The sequence below is a fragment of the Rhagoletis pomonella genome, unplaced genomic scaffold (genome assembly GCF_013731165.1).
Source record: "Rhagoletis pomonella isolate Grant_MI unplaced genomic scaffold, Rhpom_1.0 Rhpom_scaffold_00003, whole genome shotgun sequence".
NCBI lineage: Eukaryota > Metazoa > Arthropoda > Insecta > Diptera > Tephritidae > Rhagoletis > Rhagoletis pomonella.
Genome location: NW_023458557.1, coordinates 24,373,118 through 24,386,320, shown reverse-complemented (window position 1 = coordinate 24,386,320; position 13,203 = coordinate 24,373,118). Strand labels below are relative to the sequence as shown.

The 13,203-nt window shown below is 39.4% G+C and overlaps 1 protein-coding gene across 3 annotated transcripts in view; it reads right to left on the bottom strand.

The window, feature by feature from the left end:
- The window catches only part of LOC118735089 (probable phospholipid-transporting ATPase VD), a gene marked incomplete at its 5' end in the record, with an annotated part of 309,599 nt that overhangs the window by 264,717 nt on the left and 31,679 nt on the right, over positions 1 to 13,203 (bottom strand).

The window sequence follows — 13,203 nt, the reverse complement described above, 5'->3', positions numbered from 1 at the left end:
GTATGATGCTGAATTAGCAAACCTTAATAAACAAAAGTATAATCTTTACAGGATAGCATTAGAAACAGGGGTCTGGAGTGACTATAATACAATCAAACGTAGATACAAGAGGATGGTAAAGGTTAAAAAGGTTAAATACTTGGAGCATAAAATAACAGTTAATAGAGATAGCAAATCAATGTGGAAGCATCTAAAAAATTGCATAAGTATGTCAAAGGAAATAAACGCCATTAATAAAGTGTTAATTCACAACAACTTGTACACAACGGAAAATGAGATTGCACAATCACTAAATACCTACTTTGTTGACAGCATTATTGAAATTACCTCAAATATAGAACCTGGTAAAAAAGAATCCTTTACGACTCCAAATTGCACACATAACTTTAAATTTATAGAAATTGAAACCGATGAAGTGCTTGAAATTGTCAGTGGTTTTAAAAATAAAATTGGAGGAAAAAAACTATTATCTGAGGGAGTCATAAAAGACTCTATAACATATACAGGGTACTTTTACACGCAGTTAATTAATGAAAGCCTAAGGAAAAAAACTATTATCTGAGGGAGTCATAAAATACTCTATAACATATACAGGGTACTTTTACACGCAGTTAATTAATGAAAGCCTAAAATATGGTGTTGTTCCTGATCACTGGAAAACATCTATTGTTGTGCCAATTGAGAAAGTCAAGAACACAATCAGAGCCGACGAGATGAGACCAATTAATACGTTGCCCAGTGATGAAAAAATTCTTGAAACGGTAGTTAAAAAACAACTAATAGAATATTTAGAAACTAATAAAATATTAATGCCACAACAGTCTGGTTTTAGGAAAAGGCACTCGTGTGAAACTGCACTAAACTTAGTATTAGCTCGCTGGAAAGAAGAATTGAGCAGAAATAAATACATAGTTGCCGTATCGATCAAGAGTTACTTCTAAATAAATTGAGTAATATAGGGATACGGGGCGTTGAGCTAAAATGGTTTCAAAGTCTTATTACAAATCGTTACCAGAGAACACAGATTGGATCGTCGGTATCTGACAAAAGAAGAATAGTGGTTGGTCTACCTCAAGGCTCAGTGCTAGCACCTATATTATTTAATATATACATAAATGATATTGCCAACGGTATTAAATATTGTGATATTAATCTTTTCGCTGATGACACGTTAATCATGTTAAGTGGTGATCATATTACTGATATTGTTTCAAAACTACAAGATGACTTAAATAAAATATATAATTGGCTATGTTTAAACAAACTTAAAATAAATGTAAGTAAAACCAAATACATGGTCATATCCAGAAGAAATATTGATATGCATGAACTTCGTAGTTTAAACATAAGCCAACAAAAAATAGAAAGGGTGCGGAGCTTTACGTACTTGGGTATAAAATTTGATGGGAAGATACAGTTCAATGATCATATTGACTATACCGTAAGCAAAATAGCAAAAAAAATGTACTTTATGCGGCGTACTCGCAAATTACTGAAAAGGAAATATAAAATAATGGTATATGGATCAATAATAAAACCTCTCCTCAATTATTGTCCAACAATTTTCTTCATAATGAATGATAGCCAAATTTATAAATTGCAGAAACAACAGAACCAAGCAATGAGATTCATTCTTCGAAAACGATATGACACGCCCATTAGAGACATGTTATCAGCCCTTGGTTGGCTAAGTGTGAAACAACAGCACTTTTATTATACGATGAAATTTGTTAAAAACATGATTGAAGATAATTTACCAGAATACCTAAAGATTAACTTAAAGTATGGCAGCAATGTACACAATAAAGATACACGTAAGAAAAATGACTTCAATTTACCCATGTTAAAAAGCGAATCTGATAAATGTAATCTTTATTACAAGGGTCTTAGAAGTTATAATGAATTACCAAATACTGTCAAGCAATGTAAAAACATCAATGAGTTTAAAAGAAAGTTGTTTGAATTTTGTAAATCTATCCCAATATAATGTAATGTATTACTTTATATCTGTTTTCCGTTTACTATTGTTCCGTAATTTCAACTTGTAATTGCCATGTATGAATGCCCTTCCAAATGATTTTATTAGGCTTAAGCAATGTAATATTAAATAACTAGGTTAAGACTACATATATTGTAATGAATTAGGCTCAAGAAAGCTGTAATAAATAAATAATAATAATAACACTGGTCTACAAATTTCAACTTTTTTTCTGCGAATAAGACGGGACCTGGTGTTTCTGAACGGATTTTTCGTGCTGAACACGAATCCGGGGTCAAAAATGTCCCATCACGTCACGTTTTCGAGAAAAAAGGGGTTGAAACCCCTAAAAACAGCGTTTTTGGCCATTTTCGAAAAATTATAGAGCTGAACCCTGACGTGGTACAAATTTTGCATATATCAGAAATTAAAGGCTAAACCGTGCCCTTTCGAATGAGCCCTATGCCGAATTGATCGCGTGCACCCTTAAAGCAGGGGGTGTATTTGTGTTTAGGGGTGCAGGAAAAATTGATCACAGAAAGAATTTAATCTTAAACGATCATAGAAAATTAATAATGCCAAGGTTTTAACTATATTAAAAGTCGCTGATTACGAATCTGCAGTTAGATTTTAAAAATTTAAGATGACGGGTCGAATATGGTGGATATAAAAATTGGACTCCTAGACACAAATACACCCCCTGATCTAAGGGTGCATGCGATTAATTCGGCATAGGGCTCATTCGAAAGGGCACGATTTAGCCTTTAATTTCTGACATATACAAAGTTTGTAGCACGTCAGGGTTCAGCTCTACAATTTTTCAAAAATGGCCAAAAACGCTGTTTTTAGGGGTTTCAACCCCTTTTTTCTCGAAAACGTGACGTGATGGGAAGTTTTGGACCCCAGATTCGTGTTCAGCACGAAAAATCCGTTCGGAAACACCAGGTCCCGTCTTATTCGCAAAACCCTTGTAGACCAGTGTAATAATAATAATCTCGCAACTAGGAAACAACACATATTTTCTATTCTTGATTTGAAGAGTGGATTCCATCAGATTCCCCTGAAGGAATCCGACATTGAGAAGACAGCTTTTTCAATTAATAACGGTAAATATGAATTCACTCGACTTCCGTTCGGACTTAAAAACGCACCCGCTATCTTCCAACGAGCTCTCGATGACATCTTGAAGGGGCGCATTGGTAAAATATGTTACTTGTATATAGGCGACATCATAGTATTTGGCAAGGATGAGCAACGTCACCTTCAACATGTTGAACAAATTTTCCGCACACTAGAACAGGCAAACATGAAGGTCCAGTTAGACAAGTGCGAGTTTTTCCGTAGAGAAGTCGAATTCCTAGGTTTCATTGTATCACAAACAGGCATAAAAACTAATCACACTAAAGTAAAAGCAATTCAAGAATTTCCGTGTCCAAGAACAATAAAGGACTTGAGGGCTTTTCTTGGTCTGTCAGGCTATTATCGACGCTTTATCAGAGATTACGCCAAGTTAGCGAACCCTCTGACGTCGCTTTTGAGAGGGGAAGATGGACGCGTGTCCAAAAATTCCTCAAGCAAAAAGCTAGTTGTGCCCGATAAAAACGCCTTATAGGCTTTCAATAGAATTAAGTCTTCATTAATATCAAAGGAAGCCGTGCTAGCCTACCCAAACTTCAAACAGGAGTTTCATTTTACCACCGATGCATCCAACTACGCTCTAGGAGCCGTCCTCGAGCAAGCAGGTAAACCAATAACTTTATATCACGATCAGTAAACAAAACCGAGGAGAGCTATACCGCCAACGAAAAAGAAATGCTGGCAATCATCTGGGCTCTCACCTCACTTAGAAACTATTTGTATGGATCAGCGCAAGTTGTGATTTTCACAGATCACCAACCTCTCACTTTTGCATTGAGTAACAAAAATCACAATGGAAAAATTAAGCGATGGAAGTGTATCCTCGAAGAATACAACTACGAGATGAAATACAAACCAGGAAGAACGAACATCGTAGCAGAACCACTCTCTAGACCTCCACAGACTGACATTAACGTCGTTCCGCGAAATTTCCGCACATCAATTCATTTCAGCCACTGAAGCACCAATAAATGCTCTCAAAAATCAATTATTCCTGTTATTCGGCGACGAAGATAACTATACATTTCAAATACCATTTCCTAACATTCACAGACACACGATTACAAAACAAACCTACTCGATACAAGACATTATAGACATATTCAAACGACATCTTGACCCATGATTACTCAACGGACTGTACACGACAGAAAGTTTGATGTGAAAAATTCTGGAGATATATCCAATTCATTTTGCAAATATTACATCATACAAGAAACAGAGCAGGAGCAAATAATAATTAAAGAACGTCAAAGAGCACACAGAAACAGTCGCGAAAACGAAGCACAGATCTTACAGAAATTTTACTTCCCAGGCATGCATTCGAAAATCGAAAAAACTGTCAGCCAATACTCCACATGCCGTGAACACAAATACGATAGGCATCCTCCTAAACTGCAGATACAAGAAACCCCCATTCCCCAATTCCCAGGAGACATCGTCCATATCGACATTTATTCAACAGAAAAAAGGCTAATCCTCACAGCCATTGACAAATTCTCGAAATACGCACAGGTTAAAATAATACAAACTAAAGCAATAGAACACATTAAAGATTCAATAAGGGAGTTAATGATTGCCTTCGGAATACCAAAACTGGTAATAATAGATAAAGAGAAATCCCTTAATTCTGCTACCATATCATCCCTACTGAAAGACCAACACCCTTATCAAGAAGTTCACCCGCAAACAAAATTTCGCCGAAAATTTTTTGGTTCGGGTGAAATTATTCCGCCGATCGACAATTTCGGCCGAACAAAATTTCACTTCTAGTCAGCTGATACTCTATTGTGAATTGATTGTGAAGAAATTATTTACTTGCTACTGTGTGAATTTTGTAAACAAGCATAAAATTCTTTAAAATAAATTAAAAATAGAGCTTAAAAAAATATTTAGCAATATGTTTAGTATTGCACTTAGGTTACTATTGAGCGAGCGTGAGGAGAATTTGAACGTGAGAGCGCTCAGGAGGCAATTAAGGGACAATTCTAACCCTTCAATGTGAGAAACAAAAGTTTCCTTGGAATTTTTCAATTAAATTTCTATATTTTACTTTTCGGCAATATTACAGGCTAAATAAGCCGGGATTTAAGTATTTGCTGGATATTCTTACTAACTCCGTGCCGCCATTGAAGTAGAAAATTGGAATTCCACCTATTGTAAAATTGAGCGCATGTTTGCGCTTTTTTGCAGAGGGAGGACATCAGAAAGGCGTTGGAAAGGACCATGGAGTGGGTTTAACTCAGTCTTTCTTTAGCGAGGTACTGTCAGAAGTGCTAAGTATTTTGGAGCCATTGCTTTGTCCACACTGGATAAGTTGGCCAACTTTAGGAGAGCAACGCCAAATTGCACTCGATTTTTATACAGAATTTGCAATACCAGGAGTTAAAAGATGTGTGGATGGAACTCACGTCAACATAATATCCCCTTCAAAAAACATTCGTCAATTTTACAATAGAAAAGGCAATTGCAGTTTAAATGTTATGCTCGTAAGTGTGTTTCCATGAATCCCCATAATTTAAGTTAAAATATACTTACAATTGTTTACACAAATGTTTTTTCTTCAGGTATGTGACAGCCATCTGAGAATTCGTTTTATTGATGCTACACACCCTGGTGCATGTCACGATGCCTTTATAAGGAACATAAGCAGTTTAAGATTTGAAATGGAACAAAACTATTTCCAAACCCACAACAAAGTTTGGCTACTAGGTAATAGCTTAAAACCAACGAAAAATCTATTTACAATTTCAAACTTTTCAGGAGATGCTGGGTACCCCCTAGAGCCTTGGCTACTTACTCCATACAGAACACCTGAAAATGGTTCATCTCAGGCCAAATTTAATAAAGTACACAAACGCTGTCGAAATATAATCGAAAGAACAAATGGTGTTCTTAAAAACGGATGGAGGCGCCTGTTAAGTGCAAGAGAGTTGTACTATGCTCCTATAAAGGCAATAAAAATAGTAAACGTTTGCGCAGCTTTGCATAATATTTGCATTCATTACAAAAGTGATGTAAATTTTTCTAACCCATTTGTTAATGAAGATTTCAGTGAAATCTCCACAGTAGACAATCAACCAATAGTCCAAGAAAATAGTACCTATCTGGCGGCAGGTCAGCGCATTCGTACAGAAATCGCAAACACCCTTTGAACAAGGAATACAAATTTAATTTCTTTATTTAGCTTTATTTAAAAATATTTTCAAGATAACTTTGTTTTCTTATTTACACTGCCGGAACAAAGTATTGGCACAGCAAATTTTTCACAACATATGCAACAATTTTTATTTTAATATTTTTCCGCCAATTTTGTATGAAAACATAAAAATATAATTCCTAAACTTTGTGCAAAACTCGCGAAAATTCAGCAAATTTTCATGAAAATTTTCAACTTTTTAATCAGATTTTAGAGTATGCAGATTTGTAGCCCAATCAATTTTCTTATAATAAAGTGCAAGTTTTAAGTAGCTAGGAATTACCGTTGATTTTTGGCAATTTTTTTCACGCAGTCTCTTCCATACAAAAAAAATTTTTCGAAAATACTTTATATGGAAAAAATGCTAAACACCTTCAACAAAAAAAAAATTCTCAAAAATCAACGCAATTTTTGACTAACTCCGAACTTGCATTTTTTACTAGAATTTAATGGGCTGCAAAACTGCGTACTTGGAGTGCAATGGGGTATAGTCGTTGCGCTGGGTATGCAGTTACAGTTGCATGGCTATACTCAATCCCGACTCTTGCGTCCTCGTTCGCGCACTCTGGGCAACGTGAGCAACCCATGTGCGAGATGCGGTAACCAATCCGAGTGGAGCCTTGGGTCACGGCAGAAAGAGAGGGAGCTTCGGTGGGGCCACTCTGACTTATTCGGTTTAAGGGCTCACTGAAGTCTGCAGCGTCTGTTCACCAGTAGGTGCGGCTGCAAGCGGGTGTCTGCTTGGAGCAAGCGGCTCGCTATATAAACGTGTATTTGGTTGGGAAACCACCCCCGTCCCAGCAATGGGTTGTGCGCTGGGCTTGGGACCCGCCACGTAAAAACCACTTCCAGGGAAGAAGCAAGGCAAAGCCTCGGATGAGACCCCCCCTTATGATGACGACCACGGCAAACGTTTAAAGGACTACGATTTGAGGGCATGCACCTGGAATGTCCGGGCCCTTAATAGGGAAGGTGCCTCTGCCCGGCTGGTTGATGTCCTCGTAAGGGCAAAAGCTGACATCACCGCCATTCCAGAAATGCGTTGGACGGGGCAAGGCAAACAATGTCTGGGGCCTTGCGACGTCTACTACAGCTGCCATGTAAAGGAGCGCAAATTCGGTGTTGGATTTGTGGTGGGAGAGAGACTCCGTCGCCGAGTACTGTCGTTCACCCCGGTGGACGTCTAGCCACAATCCGCATCAAAGCGAGATTCTTCAACATCTCGCTCATCTGCGCCCATGCCCCGACGGAAGAGAAGGATGAGGCATCCAAGGATCTCTTCTATGAGCGCTTGGAGCGCACGTACGTGCGCTGCCCCGTCATGATATCAAAATCGTGCTTGGCGACTTCAATGCCAGGGTGGGCGAGGAAGGGATCTTTGGAACCAGCGTCGGAAAATTCAGCCTCCACGACGAAACGTCCGACAACGGGTTGAGGCTGATCGACTTCGCCGGGGCCCGAAACATGGTAGTATGCAGTACTAGGTTCAAGCATAAAAAGATCCATCAAGCTACGTGGCTGCCTCCGGATCAAAAAACGAGAAACCAAATCGATCATGTGGTGATAGACGGAAGGCACGCTTCCAGTGTTTTAGACGTACGCACACTCCGAGGCCCAAACATCGACTCGGACCACTATCTTGTTGCAGCCAAGATACGCACCCGCCTCTGTGCAGCAAAAAATGTGCGCCCAAATATGCAAGGAAAGCTTAACGTCGAAAAGCAGCAATCACAACAGACAGCCAGCGCTTTCGCTACTCGACTCTCACACCTGCTCTCAGAGAGCACTCTTCAACAAACCGACATATGCGAGCAGTGGAATCACATTTCCCGCTCATTAAGTACCGCCGCCGAAGAAGTAGTCGGATTTCAGCGAGCCCGAAAGAACAACTGGTACGATGAGGAGTGTCAGGAAGCTGCAGACAAAAAAGATGCCGCCTACAGGGCCACGCTGCGATCGGGCGCAACGCGCGCTATGTGGGACCGCTATAGGGATCTGAAGAGGGAAGCGAGACGTATTTGCCGCAATAAGAAGAGAGAGGCCGAAATACGTGAGTGCGAAGAGCTTGAAATGCTGGCCGACGGGAGGAAGCCCGAAAATTTTACCAGAGAGTTAGGCGACTTGCGGAAGGTTTAAAGATCGGGGCGCACTCCTGTAAGAACAATAATGGCGACCTAGTAACTGATGTCCAGAGCGTACTTAAATTATGGAGGGAACACTTTTCCGCCCTACTAAATGGTAGCAGCACGGAAAGTTGTGGAGAAGAAGAACCCGAGCCCGCAGTCGATGATGACGGAGTCGACGTTCCACCGCCTGACTATGACGAGGTACGTATAGCAATAACGCGGCTGAAAAACAACAAAGCCGCTGGAGCTGACAGCTTGCCAGCTGAGCTATTCAAGTACGGCGGCGAGGAGTTGATAAGGTGCATGCATCAACTCTTGTGCATCATACGGTCAGATGAACGCATGCCCGACGACAGGAATTTAAGTGTGCTCTGCCCAATCCACAAGAAAGGTGACCCCGCCATTCGCGCTAACTACCGCGGGATCAGCCTTCTAAGCATAGGTTACAAGGTCTTATCGAGCGTATTGTGTGAAAGACTGAAGCCCACCGTCAATGAACTGATTGGGCATTATCAGTGTGGCTTTAGACCTGGCAAATCCACCATAGACCAGGTATTCACAATACGCCAATCTTGGAAAAGACCCGCGAGAAAAGGATCGACACTCACCACCTATTTGTCGACTGTAAAGCCGCTTTTGACAGCACTAAAAGGAGTTGCCTATACGCCGCTATGTCTGAATTTGGCATCCCCTCAAAACTCATACGGCTGTGTAAAATGAAGTTGAGCAATACCACCAGCTCCGTCAGAATTGGAAAAGACCTCTCCGAGCCGTTCGCCACAAAACGGGGTTTCAGACAGGGCGACTCCCTTTCATGTGACTTCTTTAATCTGATGTTGGAGAAGATAATAAGAGCTACAGAACTGAACCGCTCAGGAACAATTTACTATAAGAGCGTGCAATTGCTGGCTTATGCCGATGACATCGACATCATCGCTAACAAAAACCGCGAAGTCTGTTCTGCCTTTTCCAAGTTGGATAGGGAAGCAAAGCGAATGGGTCTGGTGGTAAACGAGGACAAGACGAAGTATCTCCTGTCATCAAACAAACAGTCAGCACATTCGCGCCTTGGCACCCACGTCACTGTTGACAGTTACAATTTCGAGAAAGTAGAGAATTTCGTATACTTGGGAACCAGCATTAACACCGATAATAATGTCAGCATTGAAATCCAACGTAGAATCACTCTTGCCAACAAGTGCTACTTTGGACTGAGTAGGCAATTCAGGAGTAAAGTCCTCTCTCGACGTACGAAAACCGCGCTCTATAAGTCACTCATCATGCCCGTGCTGGTATATGGCGCAGAAGCATGGACAATGACAACATCCGATGAGGCGGCTCTGGGAGTGTTTGAGAGAAAGATTTTGCGGAAGATTTACGGGCCTTTACGCGTTGGCGACGGCGAGTACCGCAGACGATGGAACGATGAGCTGTATGAGCTTTACAACGATATGGACATAGTGCAGCGAATTAAAATACAGCGGCTCCGCTGGCTTGGTCATGTCGTTCGAATGGACACCGACGCTCCAGCTCTGAAAGTATTCAACTCAGAACCCGCTGGTGGTAGCAGAGGAAGAGGGAGGCCCCCACTGCGATGGAAAGATCAGGTGGAGAAGGACTTGGCTTCACTTGGCGTTTCCAATTGGCGTCAGTTGGCACAGAGGAGAAACGACTGGCGTGCTTTGCTGAACTCGGCCAAAATCGCTTAGGCGGTTACAGCGCCAAAAAAGAAGAAGAAGAAAAAACTGCGTACTCAAAAAATTCTAAAAAATGTGATTAAAAAGTTGAAAATTTTGATGAACAATGCTGAATTTTCGCGAGCTTTGCACAAAGTTTAAGAATTATATTTTTATGTTTTTTGTTTTTGAATAAACCATATGTTTATACAAAATTTGCTTTGCTTTGTTCCGGCAGTGTACATATAAGATATACAGTCATGTGAAAAAGATAGGGACACGATATTCTGACTACTTTTGACTATTTTTCGTTTGCTTCTTTAATGTTAAATATTTTTTTTTATAAGAATACAGCTCGTTATCTAAAAAAAACTATATAAGTCCAAATTTCAAACTCGTAGAAAGTTCAGCAAAATTTTAAAACAAACTTTTTATTCAGAATTTCAAGATGAGTTCTAAGTATGCAGTTTTATAGCCCATTTAATTCTAGCATAATAAAGTGCAAGTTTAAAGTTGGTGAAAAATCCCGTTGATTTTTGATTAAAAAAAATTTCTTTCAAACAATGTTCGACAATTTTTTTTGTATGGAAGAAAATGCGTGACACCGTCAGAGCTCGCTGGTTGCTGCCATCCCTTGGTGAACACTCGCTTTGGCACTGAGGACCAGGAGGTTCACTATCCTGGATGTTTGTAGGAAAATCGGTGCTACAGCCAGGAGTTTCTTCACACTGTACAAGGATTTCCGACAAAACTTCTGCGTCCGAATTTACCTTCACTCTTTTTCTAGGCAGTCCATAGCATTCCGAGCTTTCAATACCATCAACCGATTCCTTCATCCCCAGAAGTTGGAATATTGCCTCTTCTGCACTAGAAAATTTTTGCGTTTTGTTAGGTCCGCCTCCTGTCCCCCTTTCTTACATTTTATTTTGTGAAGCCTTCTTCCGTACATAGCGTTTCTGGTCAGTCCACACCTAGTTAATAAATACTTTGGTGTAATAAACAACTATAGCTATAGGCAAATATACCTTTTTCCACTCAAATTCACTCTTAACAGGTGGGCCAACGCTATTTAAAGACAGTGTTAGCTGCTTCCAGAACCACTTTGTCGCGATTTTGTTTTGCAAAACCTCTTGCAATGTCGGGTTTTTTAAGCATTTTGTCTAGCAGCATTTCAGACTGGGCTCTATTTATTGATTTAATCCTAAAAATAACGGTAAAGTTAAATAAGATAACATCTATGTTTAAAAACTAAAAAATACTTACATTTTCATTCTGCCTTGTTCGCCTGCAAACCAAATCGATGGCTGAGTGGAAGATCGACCTATCTCGGCAGCCAGTTCGAAAACGCTCTATCTCAAAAAACTTTTCAAGAACGCCCTATTTCAGAATTCGTTTCAAAAACGCCCTATCTCAGCTGCCGATTCAAAAACGCCCTATATCAGCATATTTTCAATACATTTTGAAGTGAGATAGGGCGTTTTTGAACCGAATTTTGAGATAGGGTGTTTTTCAATCAAATTCTGAAATAGGGAGTTCTTGAAAAGTTGTTTGAGATAGAGCGTTTTCGAACTGGCTGCCGAGATAGGTCGATCTTCCACTCAGCCATCGAAATGTGAATAATTTTGCGCGATCCACTTGTTCATTTCACAAGAGTTGCCAATAAGGCGAAATATTTTTCGAACATGAAATATATTTCGAACGAACTGCATAGGCAAAAGTTTAAAATTTTCGGGTGAAAATAAAAGTCCCGATAAGGGTGCAAATTTCCGTGTAATGGACTAATTGAAAGATTTCATAGTACACTTTCTGAAATAATGAGATGTCTAAAAGCAACCTGCGTAGGAATAACGTTCGAAGAATTATTATTCATATCACAACAGGAAAAGATCAGAAATTAAAGATTACTCCCCAGGCGATGTAATTTATGTAAAAATAAATAAAAGACTTGGTTCAAAATTAACTCCGAAATATAAGAAAGAAATAATATCTGAAAATTAAAAAACCACAGAAAACGCTGTATCACGACGAATAATTTATAAAGCACCAATAAAAACTTGAACTATCATTTCAGGAAAAATGGGCTATTTCGGGCTTCTAATTATTTGTGCCACAATCACAACCTCCCTAACGGACGTTTAAATTTTGGACTATAATAAAGCGCAATTGGTGACAATAGACAATGGACAAGCGAAAATACAAGACGGCACATTCAGACTTATTCATCTCACCGACTTAGGAAAATACGAACGATTTTTGACAAAGACATATAACGAGATAGCCAACCAAATCCCCAATGACCACTTCCTATATCGCATCCTAAAACATGAAACCACCCAAAACCTTTGAAATCTTGAACTCCCTAAAACCTTCTAACGCAAATAAAATGAAAAGATCAATTGATATATTGGGAACGGCATGAAAATACTTAGCCGGATCTCCTGATCATGAAAATTTAAATATAATAACTAACAACTTAAATAACTTAAATGAGAACAACAATAACCAAAGAGTAATTAACCAGTTATTTGAGAAACGCATAAATAACATACCTAATATAATAACATAGTAATATTGTCGGCCGCTATGGTGTAGTGGTAAGCAGTGCGCGCTTCCACTCCGCAGCACCTGGGTTCTAACCCTGGTCAAAGCAACATCGCAAAAAATATAGAAAAAAAGGTTTTTTCTTAACAGCGGTCGTCCCTCGGCAGGCAATGGCAAGCCTCCGAGTGTATTTCTGCCATTAAAAACAGCTTCTCATAAAAATACAATCGCCGTTCGGAGTCGGCGTAAAACTGTAGGTCCCTCCGCTTTGTGTGACAAATCGGAGGAGAAGCTCGGCCAAACACTAACATATGTGTAAGCGCCAATCTATTATTATTACAATATAGTAAACAAAATGTTAAACACGATAAGGAAGGACGGCAATGTTCTAACGGAAATTTTAATAAATATGCAAAATAGAATCAGGCTAATTAAGGAAGAGCTATTTAATATAAGGTATGCCGTTCAATGGGCAAAGCATAATACAATAAATTCAGTAATATTAAGCAAGGAAGAAATATAACTTTCAATTAGTAAATTAAGAGA